Source organism: Sceloporus undulatus, chromosome 5 (genome assembly GCF_019175285.1).
Source record: "Sceloporus undulatus isolate JIND9_A2432 ecotype Alabama chromosome 5, SceUnd_v1.1, whole genome shotgun sequence".
NCBI classification, from domain to species: Eukaryota; Metazoa; Chordata; class Lepidosauria; order Squamata; family Phrynosomatidae; genus Sceloporus; species Sceloporus undulatus.
Window position 1 is genome coordinate 121,027,563 of NC_056526.1, and position 14,983 is coordinate 121,042,545.

Genomic DNA, 14,983 nt, shown 5'->3' on the forward strand with positions numbered 1-14,983 from the left:
TGTCAATTGATTTGATTATCTTTTTAAAAACCTTACCATCAGTTAATAATCAAGTACTGTACATATAAAGGTAACTCACAAAAGATGGAGGAGGAGGGTGCTGGTATCATCTGAAAAAGACATTCTCTCCTCTTTCACACAAAAGGAACACTGCCTGTAAGATTATCAGTTTTCACACCTTAGCTGACCCTATGTCAAAACAGAGGTATAGGATGAACCACTGTTTTTATTCATATGCACCTAGAAATCAACTGCAGCTCAACTAACAACAGTTTGTTTAATCAAAAGCTCATCTTATTTCTTAGTATTTGTACTTATTCCCAAAGTCCCTAAATTTTAATAGTTATTACCTAGGATTGGAAAACAGAGAGAGAGATTGCTCCTCAATGAGAGAATACCTGGATGTTAATTACTTCAGACTAAAGGGCTCAAATAAGTAAACTTGGATTTCCACCTAAACATTAGGAAGAACATTCTGGGAGTAAGAGCTGTTCGACAGTGAAACACACTCCCTTGGAGAGAGGTGGAGTCTCCTTCTTGGGAGGCCATCTGTCAGGGGTGCTTTGACTGTGCATTCCTGCATGGCAGGGGGTTGGACTGGATGACCATTGAGTCCTCTTCCAACCCTTTGATTCTATGACTGTGGAAGTCCAACATTTCTTCAAATTCAGCCACATCCCTACTAAAATAATTTCTTCAGTACCAGGAACACACAAGGTGCAGTACAATAAAAAAGAATGGACAAAACCTGAGAGACAAGTTCAAACTTCCTTTGGCTTACTAGTTTGATAACAATTTGTATTTTCTTTTTAAGCCAACAAGCTGAAAGTGACACAATGGCACATCTGTTGCCAATGATATATACACTCGCACCATTTCTACATCCAACAACACATGCTGGAAATGAAGTACATGAAATACCTTTTACTGCATGAGGTGATTGTGTGAAAAAGCCAATAGGTATTGGAAAGAAAAAAGCCAAGAGATATTGGAAAGAAATTCAGAAATAGATGTAAAATATTTTAAAATATAAAATACAATTGAAGCCAGAGCTTTTTTTTTTTTTTTTAGGCAAAGCAAAAGACAAATTCAAAGGAATTTTAGGGTGATGCACTATATGATTATTGCAACAACACCATTATATGCTCAGATGAGAAATAGTGAATATACATCATCAGAAGGAGAATGGAATATGGATATACAATAACACTGATCAAGGAGAAAGATTTACTGTATATACTCATGTATAAGTCTAAAAATTTTGATCAAAAAATTGACCCAAAAAACCTGAGTTGATGTATCCACAGGTCGATCTAGATACTTGTAAGTACTGTATGTTAACACTTATTTTAAAAAAGGAACCATCCCCTGGTGAAAGGCAAAAACATAATCTGTCCTGGAATCACTGACCCTCCCCACCCCCTTTATTCTTTCATCCATCCAGCTTTTATTTTGAGCAAATACTTATGCCTGCTAGAATTTTATAAGTTCTTTGGCATTGTTTTCCTTTTCAACATCCTTTGTTACACGCCCAATAGATTTCATCCTCGACTTATCCACGGGTCATATCAAAATCCATAATTTTGACATCAAAACTTACCCTTGACTTATACATGAGGTCAATGGATAATCAAGTATATACAGTAGGCAATTTTTTAAAAGACTATAAATTATTTTTACCTTATATCGAAAAGAAAAAATTGGAAGATTATGTTTGCAGGATTTGATGCTTACAGCTATATTGTTATACTTTAGGTCAGAAGTTGTATCATGGTATTGTATTAAATGGTATCAACACAATAAATAAGTTCCTTATAATGAATAATTCATTTTATATTCTTTGATTTGGACGGTGGGAATTCAATTAAATGTTGTTCTATGTTGTGGGGGGTTTAGGTATTTGGTTTGTTCTGTGCGTGGATAAGGTTGGGGGACAGAAAGAGGATAATTTTAAGTATATGTATGAGTGTATAATAGTGTAATGTATTGTAAGATATTTAATTTGTTTATTAATAAAATATATATTTTTAAAAAGAATGCATATTTTAAGATGGCTTATGAAATGTATTTAGGAGACATCTGCACAGGTGAAGTATAAAAGCTATTTATTTACATCCTAACCTTCTTTAAAGGTAAACTGAACAAACCCAACAAGCCTTTGAGGTCAAGAAACTGATTTGTTCAATGCAGATTCAAAGCTCAACAAGGATATGAACACAATTTCTCATATCAAGAACAATACCTAACCACACCTTGTATAGAAACAGGTAACTTCTATCAATAGAGGAGACACAGTGAAGCTTCCATGTATGTTTGAATAATCCATACATCCTAATGAACATTCTGGGAACCACTGTGTTTAGCAGTTATAAAAAATGAAAATTTCTTAGAGCATTAGTAATCAGTACTGGACAATCTCTCCTCTGGATGCAAGGTACTCAAGCAAGTGGTCACTGCTCCAAACATTTCTGAATGACAAACCATCCATTTTCATTTCAACCTATCTTCCAGTTCTATTTTAAGAATAAAATTGCTTCTTTTATGGATCAGAACTACCAATCCATTTGGCATGAAAATCCTCTTATTTCTAACAAAGGCAGTAGCTCCTACTCAGGAAGGAATCGTTTCTGCTTTGGCCAAGGTTAAAAAGAAATACTTGCTGAGAGAAAGTCTGCAAATCAGCTGCATACCCTTAACCTGAACTGTTTCAACTGCCACTTCTGCACAACTCTATTGCACCTTGGTCACAACAGCTGGTGAGAGGCCCTCCCTACATTTCAACTGTCACTGCTGTGGCCTCAGAGGGACAGAAGAGCAGCCAGCATCTGCTGGACTTAATCCCCTCTGCACTGCCATCCCCTTTTCACTGTGTGTCATGTTTTATTAGAGTATAAGCCTGAAGGCAGAGAACTGTCAAATTAACTATTTGTAAGCTGCTCTGCAAGCCTTTTCGACTGAGGGCCCAAATAAATAAATAATAAATACACTTTTAAAAAGCCAACAATGGGTAGGCTGCCCAGTTTAGTTTTCACAAGCAAGCCTGTGAAAAAGGGGGAAATAACCTAATTCATTATTTATAGCCAAACTATGTCAGAAGTCCTTTTAAAACTGTTGCTAATATTAAGAATGATTAAAATAAAAGCATTACAAGTACTATTTTAATAGGAACAGTAATTTAGGGCCGCAACAGACCAGCAAAATATGCTGACTTCCTGGTGGCTTGGGGGCATGGCATATACACAGCGCATGCCCCAACAGCCGTCAGGAAACCACAGTGAAGCTGCTCGGCCATTTACACAGTGGCAGCTTTCCGGCACTCCAGCGGTGCGGTGTTTAGACACCACATGCTGCAGGAGCGCTGAAAAACTGTGGCGAAACGGGCGCCCTTTTTCCAGCACAAAAAGGAGCGGCATTTTGCCACTTCCTCTTGTGTTGGAAAAAAGCTGACTGGGGTTGTTGCATGTGGTTGCCGCAGCCCCAATCCAGCGCTGCTCTGCTTTGGGCCGGTCTGTTTTGATTCTTAGAAGCATATGATTGTGTGAAAATCTATAATAGCCTTATTTGGGGAAGAAATCTAAGCATTTGTGGGGGAAAAACCAGAAATTAACATTTTTAACATATAAAATTTGTTCAAGATGATATATAATCTTACCAGTATAAAGCCATTTGTAATTGTACAATGGACACCATCTGGAATGGACTCATCATGACATTTTCCCTTTCCTAGGAGCCAAGCTTGTGCTTTCGGTGTGCAGGATTAGATATAAAAATGAAAAGAAATCTGGACCACTTGCTGGAGAGACACAGGTTTTTAAGGAACTCATGTGCAATAAGCTAGAAAAGAAAAAAGATAATAGATCATTAATATATATACACGGAGACTATACTTATTTATATCATGTAATCTAACATAACAGGACCCTCAAGGCAGCTTCTACTTAACTTCTTTGACCAGTCAGCAGGTTTGCCATGAGGAGACCATGTCACATTCCACTTTTCATTTTCCCACTTCAATTTTATTCTACCCAGCAATGATTCCATCTCTTTTCTTTCCATTTGCTCAACAAACGGAGGACCACTGAAACACAGCGGGCCACCACAGAGATACCGAGATTTCCTCTTCTGCCTATTTTAAGGGGTATTTCATTCAAGACATTTATATACAGTCAGCCCTCCACATCCACAAATTGTTTATTCATGGATTCAACCATCTATGGCTTGAAAATATTTTTAAAATATATAAATTCCAGTATATAAACCTTGATTTTGCCACTTTAAGATAACATTTTACTGTGACACTGTATTTAATGGGACTTGACCATCTACAGATTTTGGTACCCACAGGGTTCTGGAACCAAATCCCAGCAGATACCAAGGGCCCACTGTACAGCAGAATATTATTTACCTAGCATATGGCTGACTTCTAAGCTACAGTGGAGACATTGTAGGAAAACAGGAGGTTTGATTAATAGAAGTAGCTATGAATTCTTCCATTTAGCAACTTGTCAGAAAAGACACTTAAATTTCACATCTGAAAATATCCATTAAGTGAATTGTTGTAAATGCAGTAAGTATGCACAAAAAACCCCAGTACAGTAATCATATTACAAACAAAAGGGTAATCTCATTTTTAAAAAAAGTTAACCATGCTTCATTAACAACCTACTGTAAAATCACAAGAGAGCATACCTCAGACTCATGTCAGTTACATGCTTGTTTTAACTTGCATAAGCTGCAGGATGCTACTCCTCCCCACCACTGCCATTCCTCTTCCCTACTAGGAGCTACAGCAAGTATTTAGTGTTTAGGATTTATTAATTTCACCCTGCAGGCTGCTCCAACGAAGTCCAACTGTTTACAACAATTCAAGTCTCAACATGCAACAGCAGGGCTTAGTTTAAAAAACAAAACAAAATATTGTTAATTATCATAGGAGAAAAGACTCTAGATGTAAACAGAACTGTACTCAAATGAGTTTTATCAGTGTTCCAATACAAGAATTTACTGATTTCCTTTTAGCAGTAAACAATGGAGAAACAGTCAGACATGGGAAGCCCACTCCCTCTTAATCATCCTCCACATTTTATGCACAATTGATTCAACTTCCTGATCAGGGCTTTCCAGAGAACAAGATAAGGATCTGTTTTCAAATCACGCAGACAAAAGCAAAAGCAGACATCCATGAAATTTTAGTAATACATGTGGCTTTGTATTTGCGGAGCGCAAATAAGAAAGCTAAGACATAAGTCAGGTCACCAAAGTGGAAATCCTAAATGGAGGCTGGTGAAAGGGAAAAGTTAACCATGGATGCATTTTGGAGGAAGCATTCAAACAGTCTCAGAAGAAGGAAGGGTGCAGATAAGAGGAAGGAACATCAACAATCTAAGATATGCAGATGACACCATACTACTAGCAGAAAACATTACACACTTGGAACAATTACTAAGGAAGGTCAAAGAAGAAAGTGCAAAGGCAGGTCTACTGCTGAACATAAAGAAAACAAAAATGACCACAGAGGTTCTACATTTGAAAGAACTAGATAAAATCCTAAAGTGTAAAGATATACAACAGAGCACTAAAGTCAGAATCATCCAAGCCATTGTATTTCCCATTGCCCATTTCCCTAGACAGTAAAAAAAAAAAAGCGCCAATAGAAAGAAAATCAACTCATTTGAGATGTGCTGCTGGAGAAGAGTGCTGAGGATACTGTGGACAGCCAAAAGGACAAATATGTGGGCTCTAGAACAGATGCCCTCTAGAAGAGCAGAAAGAGAAGACCACACGACAGATAGGGAGGTCGCAACCCTGAATTTATAGGACCTAAGCAGAGCAGTGAAAAACAGGGAGCTTGGAGATGTCTCATCCACAGGGTTGCAGTTAGCACAGTCTCTAGACAGTTCAACATGTGTTTCTTTACTCATACAAGGCTTCCTTGACCTGATTGTTTCATTTCATGTGGATACTGTTAGTTTCAAACAAAAAGTTTGCAGAAACATGTTGATCAGCTCTTTTTTGTGTGTGTGTGGTATCCCTATTCTTTCCATGCTATTTCCATGTGCCGGTACAAACGTCTTTGCTAAAGAAGTAATGTCCTAGAACACACCAACTTTGTTAACTGAGGTATACCTATATTGGCCCAGGTTAATTTAGAACAGATAACAAGGCAGTTCCATAACACAAGGTTTCCCAGTGTACTCAGATTCTAAGACAGTTGGCACTCATGGGGTGTGACTATGATTAACTAGCAAGTACCTGACCAAACCAAGTATACAAGAATGAGAAGCAGGCAGTAAATTAAATGAAGATCCTGGTCCAGGACATTGCACAGATAGAGCCTGAATAGAACGAGCAATTCAGAGCTGGAAGCCAAACTGTATTCCACAAGAATAGGCTGTTAAAATTTGTAAGGGTGGTTACCTCTCCACCTGTCAAGATTTATTAAAACAAGAAGGTCCGCTGGCTCAGGAGGATTAGGACTGGAGGATGTGCATCACATGGTTCTTATTAGGAAAGAATATTTGTTATTATTTATTTGTCAAAATGGGATATTTGATGATTAGGACAGATAACACAGGGGTGAAAATTTTACACAGCAGTCAATTCCCCAGATTTTTGAGGAAATTATTCTGCACAGAAATAGATGCAGTTTTTGTGCAAAACCCCATATCTTTTCAGCAAAATGTTTTGTTCTGTTTTGTTTATTGCACTAAAAAAACCTCTACTGTTTTTGGATAGCCACATGATTTTTTTTTATGCAGAAGTGGTGGTATTTCAATGCCCAAAAATGTTCTGGGTTATATGGAAACAAATGTTTTATGCAAAACCTATGTGGCTATCTGGACGTTTTCACACAAAACCCATGACTTTCACACACATGCACACATACAAATGTATAGCATGGGACGGACCGTCCAAAAAGAATGGTCTCCCAGCGCCTAGTTTTGGTCCACATGGAAGCCGCAGCCTCCAAACCACGGGACTTCCCCGCGGACCAAAAAGAACCCGAGAAAAACAGGTTCTTCCTGCGACGCCATTATGACATCACAGTGCGCCAATGGTGCACTCGCGATGTCATAATGGCACCGCAACATTTAGACGCTATGCATCTGGCATGTAACGATGGCTGCGCCCATCTGTACAGGGTGCCGCCATTTTGATGTCCTCGTCACGTGCAAGGGGCGTCTAGAATCGCCACCTCTCACACATGACAAGGCTGTCCTTTTGCGTCCGTCTGGACCGGGCCAAAATTTCTGTCCAGAATAACTTCCCAAACACTTCAGGATGTGTGGCTACCAGGCTAGAACTGCACAGACACATTTATTTTCTCCCACTGTGAGGAAAAAATGTGGAAAAATTTGGTCCTCATTTGAGGGGATGAAAGAATCAAACATTTAAATTAAAAAGTGTTTCATGAATAAGTGAAGTGTACGTGTTGGGGGAGTGTGAAAAGTGATCCAGGCGAATGACTCATCTAACTAAACGGGTTGGAAGATGGTATCCCATGTTTTAAGACAGCCTTTCCCAACCTTTCCAAGACATGTCAGACTCCCACAATTACGAAGCAACAATGATATTATGGGCTCTGTTCACCATGTGGAGAAGAAAGTCTAGGTTCAAGCAACTTTAGAAAGACGAAAATAAGACTTTTGAAAGAGCCAATAAAATAAATGTGCCCACAGGATCAACAGTGACAACCTTCATGCCATTCCACGTAAATCCCAAGGTATGTCCCAACCTAACATTTAATGAGTTAAATAATTATAACACACCTAACTCATTTTTATTAGTATTAATGCATCTTAATTCCTTTCTATGCCTTCTGCTTGTGAATTAAAATGTTTTACTTTCAGTACCTCTCCATTAATAGTGCCACCCGATGGAGTGAGCTCCCGCCACTAGTCCCAGCTTCTGCAAACTTAGAAGTTCGAAAGCATGTAGAAGTGTAAGTCAATAAACAGGTACCACTTCAATGGAAAGGTAAAAGTGTTCTATGTGGTCATGCTGGACACATGACCACTTGAGTCATCTTCAGACAACACTGGTTCCCTTGGCTTAGTAATGGAGATGATCACCACCACCTATTCAGACATGACTTGACAGTCATGTCAAAGGGGAAACCTTTAGCTTTTTATGTTTACTGCCATATAATGTATTGACACTGCCAGAAAAAAGCATGCAGAAACATAAATGGCTGTGTGCCATACTGACTCCATTTTGTTGTGACACAAAAAATTATGGGCTTCTGGTTACTTCAAATCACATTTTGAATACTTTTCACTCTAAAACACTTCTGTGAACACAGCACCTTTTATCCCTTAAAAAATATTAGAATTCCTATGATGTTAAAGAATACTGCAGAACCAAGTCAATAAAATTTATTTTTAATTATCCATTTGGAAACGGGTTAGGTATCCCCTTCATATATTTCTCATATGCATGATTAATCAACCTCATTTCCCCCCCTCGATGTCCTATTTGTTTTATATGACTCTTTGTATGTGAATCCCTGGCCTAGAATCAGGACATCTACAGATCTAGGGCTAATATTTCCATAACCTGCACCGTATTAAAAGTGGTAGGAGGCCCCCCTTCAGCTAAGCTATCTTTAGATGGTTATCTCTCCAACTACACTACCTGTTTGCTTGGAAGGAACCATGGCTATATAACGATGCAAACCCGCTATGTTGCAAGATAAGGCGCAGGTTTTAACTTACAAAGCATTTAGTCATAATCTCGCAAATGGTAGCCGGCTTCTTAGCAAAATGCTAATATTAAATGCATTTCTTCTTTCCTCCTTCTGTACCCCTCCCATAAGCTTGTTTTTGGCTGCAGTCTGTTTGGGTGCACAGTGGGAAGAAACATTAGCACTGAAAAATTGTGAGAAATAAGTATGTGGAGAGATCTTGTAGCACCTTTGAGACTAACTGAAAGAAAAAAATTGGCAGCAAGAGTTTTCATAGACTTCAGATTTCATAGACGAAGTTATACTGAATTGCATAGATATTCAGTATAATATCTGTCTGAGGAAGTACTGTAGACTGAAGTCTACGAAAGCTCATGCTGCCAACTCAAAGATGCTAAAAGATCCCGCTATATACTGATTCTACAGACTAATATGGCTAAATCTTTGAAATGCTACCTCTGTGAGAAATAAGATTAAAGATAGTTCGGATTTTATTGTCTGATAAACTGAGTGTACTCCTCATATTATTCCCACCCACCACCCAACCCTTATAAGATCTAGGATGTTGGTAAGTATAATATACCAATTCATCCACTAGACTTTTTCACTATGGTGGCTCAGGAGGCCTAGTAGAGCGAGTTCCACAAGTTCAGAATTCAGTTACTGGCAAGAAACTATAAGACATTTGGTATTCTTTATTGGTATTTTCCAGTCTGAACATTAACAACCACATACCTATATATTCTTCTTTACTCATCGGCCAAATCCTAATAATGCTATGCCTATACATCGGGAGGCATGGAGACGCACTATCCACGATGCTGAAGCCTTTTTTCAAAAACTCACGCCGAATGAGTCTCGAAGAGAAACGACAACACAGAAAGAACCACAACCCAGAAACATCACTCAAGGAGACTTTCCGCTGTGCTTTCTGCAACCGGACCTGTTTGTCCTGGATTGGCCTTTTTAGTCACCAATGCGCTTGTACAAAGCGCGGGATGAGTCCTTCCTGAATCTTCGTTTGCGAAGCAAAGCCAGAGAGAGATACAAGTCTTCTTTTTCCATCCCTCGCGAACCACTGCTTTGAACAGAATGGAAGATAACCAGTAGGACTACATTCTACCCAAGACAACTACATCAGGTGATATTTTAAAAACAAGTCTGTAGGATTAATCTTCAATGTTTTCTTTTCCTGCACCCAAAAGCAACAGCAGAAGCAAAGATAAGAATGTCAACAACCCTCCAGTTGTTGCCCTGTAACCTTCTGTGGAAATTCTATAACTTACACAAAATTTATTTACCATAAGTTACAAAAAGAGGAGACACACTGCAATATAGTAATGTATTTGTGGAAACCAACTTCTACAGCAGTGCAAATTGGCTTTTACTATCTTACTATAACCAGCTTACTGTTTGGATTTTAGTTATCGACTTACCCTCTCTGAGTACGTAGATAATACAGGATACATAGAAACTGTATTACAGTGGTCCACAAGGGTTCGGTTCCACTCCCCCTGCCATGTGGATAGGGAAAAACATAGATGATCAGGCCCCATATTATTAAATAGCGGCAACATGAATGAGTACATACTGAAGTGCATACATTCATGCCACTGCCATTTAATAATGAGGCATGATGATCCACAGATGAGGATTCACTGTATTTCTATACCATCCTGCCATTGCTTGTATTACTTTGATTGAGAGTTCCTGCATGGCAGGGGTTGGACTGGATGGCCCTTGTGGTCTCTTTCAACTCTACGATTCTATGAGTCTATGATTCCACTTTGTCAATAAATTTATTGTTATTTGTTAAATAACTCCTGAATGAATAGTTAATTCCATCTCCAGTTTTTCAGAAACAGAAATAACATTTTTAAAAAATCAGTGCATTGCTAATCCCAGCAAAATGAACACAGTAAAGCAAAGCATAATAAACCAGCCCAAGGGGAAGGGGGAGAAAGAATGGACTTCTGCTCCTCACCACAAATATGACAGACTTGCAATTATGGAGGCGGGAGAGAATAAATATGCACTTATATGATCTCAGAGTAGTGGTTATAGGTATTTAAAGCTTTGCATCTGAGATCTGTCGTCACTGTTCTTGAGGATACCCACCACCACCCCCGCAGAGCCGGGGTTGGAAAACAAGAATCAACAGCCTCAAGAAAACACTTGCTTTTCTAGCTAAGGGATCCTGAGACTTGGCTTAGAGGGAAGTCTTTTGATATATTTGCCTGACTGGGAGTGCATCTACACTGTAGAAACACAGTTCCAGAATTTTGACAGTATTTTAAGTACTGTAACTCCTATGGACTCCTGGGAGTTGTAGTTTTACAACGTCTTTAGCCTTCTCTGCCAAAAAGTGTTGGCACCTCTCAAAACTACAAATGCTGGAATTCTGTAGGATGGAGCTACGGCAGTTAAAGTGGTGCCAAACTGTATTATTTCTACAGTGCAGATGCACTCTGCATCTGATTTGATTGCTCCTAACAGCAATTCCTATATGAACAATAAACAACAGATTGTAGTTCCTGTTTGTATACAGGTTCTACTGAGACACTAAGTATGTAGCCCATTAATAGATGCTACATACTGGTATCACAACAATACATTCATTAACTAGGAAAGTTCCACCTTGTTCATAGGTTACCAGCCATGATCAAGGATAATTTCTCTCTCTTTAAAGGGTTTTATTTTTGTACAGTGGTTCTTTGGTATCCGTTGGGGTTTGTTTCCAGGACCCAGGTGGATACCAAAATCTGTGGATGCTCAAGTTCCATTAGATGCAATGGCATAATTAAATTGTGATGTCCCTTTTATAAAATGGCAAAATCAATGTTTGTCTTTTGGAATATAAGAACTAGAAAAGATTCTAAAATGAAAAGATATACAACTGAGCGCAAAAGTTAAAATCATACAAGCCATTGTATTCCCTATTACCATATATAAATGCGAGAGCTGGACAGTTAAGAAAGAAGATAGGAAGAAAATCCATTCATTTGAGATGTAGTGCTGGAGAAGAGTGCTAAGGATCCCATGGACAGCCAAAAGGACAAACAAATGGGTCCTAGAGCAAATTATTATTATTATTATTATTATTATTATTAATACCCTGCTCTTGAGCGAAGACTATCAGAGCGGCTTACAATTTGTTAAATAGACATTTCAAATCAAGCAAGAAACCTCCCTGGAAGCCAAGATGAGCAAACTGAGGCTGTCGTACTTCGGATACATCATGAGAAGGGCGGACTCACTGGAAAAGACAGTAATGCTGGGAAAGGTGGAGAGAAGTAGGAAGAGAGGAAGGCCACATGCCAGATGGATGGACTCTATTAAGGAGGTCACAGGTATGGGGTTGCAGGAATTAAGCAGAGCAGTGGCAGACAGAGGGTCTTGGAGATGTCTCATCCATAGGGTTGTCATGAGTCAAGATTGACTCAAGGGCAGTTAATAACAACAAAACTCATGTATAAGTCTAAAAATGTAGGTTAAAAAATTGACCCCAAAAACCTGAGTCAACTTATCAACAGATCAATGTAAGTAGTGTACTTTAAATCACACACACAACCATCCCCTGGTGAAAGGCAAGAGTTTAATCTGCCCTGGGAGCTCTGTCCGCCTTCTATACTCTCATCCATCCAGCTTTTAGTATGAACACAAATAGTTATCCCTGCTGGAATTTTTAAAAGTTTTTTTGGCATTGTTTTCCTTTGCTTCATTCTTTACATCCTTCATTACATGACCCTAAGTTTTACCCTCAACTTATCCATGAGTCATATCAAAACCCATAATTTTGGTACCAAAATCCCCCTCAAGCTTTACATGAGGTTGACTTATAGTCAAATATATACACTACATATACTTTTAAAACATTTTCAAGCCGTGGATAGTTGAACCCGTGGATGTGGGAAACCGCCTACATTTCATACCTCCGGACTGGACCTACGAAGCCGTATGAAGTGGGCTGCACCCAAGATCCTGCACTACTCTTCCTTCAAGGGACAGTTCTGTCTTGTTGCTCCAAAGCAGGAGTCCCACCCACACAACTTTTTAAACAGTTTGAGCAGCAGTGCTGGGCCTACAGAACAAGACGGCAAGTTCCAGCCAGCCTAATAAAGACCCATTGTCTCACTTGTTCCACGCTGCTGATCAACAGAGAGAGCCCTTGTTCTCGCCTCCGGTGTGTCAAGTGCACATGCCATGGAGGGAGGGAGGGAGGGAGCAATGCCAGGCTGCTAACCAACGCAACACCACCACCCCATCATCATTCCTTCAGTTTTATACACATGCACCCGTGCCCCCCCAAAACGGCAATCCAGAATCTGAGCCGCCTCCAAAGGCAGCTCCTACCAGACACCACTTGGGGCAAACCAGATGTCCTAACTGCAAAGGAGGGCAAGGGGCTGTGAAATGTAGGACGTTTAAGGAAAATGCAGGGCATGACCGAACAAAAGCTAAAAATGCTCAGATAAATGCATGTTTTTAAGTCATGCTCGTTGTGAAATGCCTCCTGGACAGAAGGCTGAAACGTAGAGCATGTCCAGGAAAAAGGGGATGTCTGGCCACCCTGACATTCCTCCTGGACAGAAGGCTGAAATGTAGGATGCGTCCTGGAAAAAGGAGGACCTTCTGGTCACACAGTTTGAGACCACTTTAAATGCCATGGCTCAGTGCTAGGGAATGCTGGGAATTGCATCCTTCCACATTTGCGGCTTTGATATTTGTGGATTTGATTATCCATGGATTTGATTAATGCGTCCTCTCTAGGGATATCTAGGTCCTCCAGTGCAACTCTATGGTCAACTGTAACTAAAAGTTGCACTGAAAGACCTAGAGGGTTCCTAGAGAGAACGCTCTCCTAGGCCAGTGAAATTCTATGGCCAGTGTCTGTGGGACGCTGACCATAGAGTTGCCCTGGAGGACCTAGAGATTCCTAGAGAGGTGCAGTTTTTCCACATTCACGGCTGTCTTGTGAGAGACAAGTGTATTATGTTTATTTATATCCCGCCTTCCTCCCACTACAGGGGCTCAAGGCGGCTTACGAACCTAAAACAGTCCAAGCCAAAACACTATAAAACACGCAAAACACAAGTTTGAAGAAACAAACAAACATTTTAATTCTCCACAAGCGAGATTCTGAGAGGAGAAGGGGCAGCTTTGCACAGAAACGAGACACACAGAGAGGAATTTGGCCGCCGCCCTCAGTGAAAGATTTATTTAACGGTCTGTTTCCTCTGAGAAGCGCCGCCAAGCCTTTATTTATTTATTTCCTCCCGTTGGTTTCCCTCAGGGGCCACAAAAGAAGGGCGTCCACGCGGGGGGAGGGAATAACGCGTTCTGAGAGCGCGTTATTTTTATAGTGTGGACTGTATGTGTGAGAGGGGGAGGAAGAGGAACAGGAGAAAGAGAAGACGACGAGGGCGCCTCCTTAATCGTTTCTTAAGGGCGACCATTAGGGAAGGAGTGGATATGGCACTGCGTATTAATCTCCTCCTCGCACCAAAAAGACGACCGACCGACCGCCCCAGTCTGGCTATACTATAAACAAAAGAAGCGGCGGCGGCGGCGGAGAAACAAGAAATATACAGTACAGTAATCCAAACGGACGATAAGCGTCTCGCGGACGTTCGAAGGGGCGTGGCTCGAGAGAGCGCTTCTCCCTCCTCTTCCCCCCCCCCCAGCGTTCCAACGGTTTCCTTGTTTACGGCGCGTGCCTCGCGCGGCTGAGCGTTCCATTTCCTTTGGGCGCGAGCTCCCTTCAGCCTCTCTCTCTCTCTGACCTTCGGGATGGAGCCCCCCTCCACCAGCCTTACAAACCTGCTGCTGCTGCTGGTAGTGGTTGGTTGAGTCTTCTCCTCCGCCGACGCCGCCCTTAGAGATCCCTCTTCCCGGCCATCGCCATCCCTTTAAGGACTATCCTCAATGCCTCTCTAGTCTCTGCCTTTATCCAGACTCCTCTCTTTCTCTCGATCACTGGGCAGCCCAGCTCCCTCTTCTTCCCGCCTCGTCGCCTCCCCCTTCAAACAGGAACACGCATCCCGGCCGCTCATTCGTCGACACGCCTGCCATTCTTCTTTCCCCGCCTCCTGAGTGGCTTTCGCTGAGGTTAAGTCCCGCCCCCTAAACGTATGCTCGAAGGCGGGCGATCGCTTCCGCCAATCCCTGCGCCGCGTCGGTCAAAGCTCGCCGCTGATTGGCCGCCCGGGGTCATTTCCTCTCCCGCTGAGTCGTCGAGGGGGACATCACTCATCAGCCCCGGGCAGCCTATTCCCGAGCAGAGGGGGCGGGACTGCCCAG

At 41.0% G+C, this 14,983-nt stretch overlaps 1 protein-coding gene across 2 annotated transcripts in view; it reads right to left on the minus strand.

Moving 5' to 3' along the window:
• Positions 1 to 14,691, minus strand: part of FRYL (FRY like transcription coactivator) — a 184,923-nt gene extending 170,232 nt beyond the window's left edge. For both annotated transcript variants that reach the window (XM_042466787.1, XM_042466786.1), the window contains exons 1-2: positions 14,504 to 14,691; positions 3,653 to 3,834 (exon numbers count right to left, since the gene is read on the minus strand). The gene's annotated coding sequence lies outside the window, so the exon portion shown is untranslated. The remainder of the gene's footprint in view (positions 1 to 3,652; positions 3,835 to 14,503) is intronic.
• Between the last annotated feature and the right edge of the window lie 292 nt (positions 14,692 to 14,983).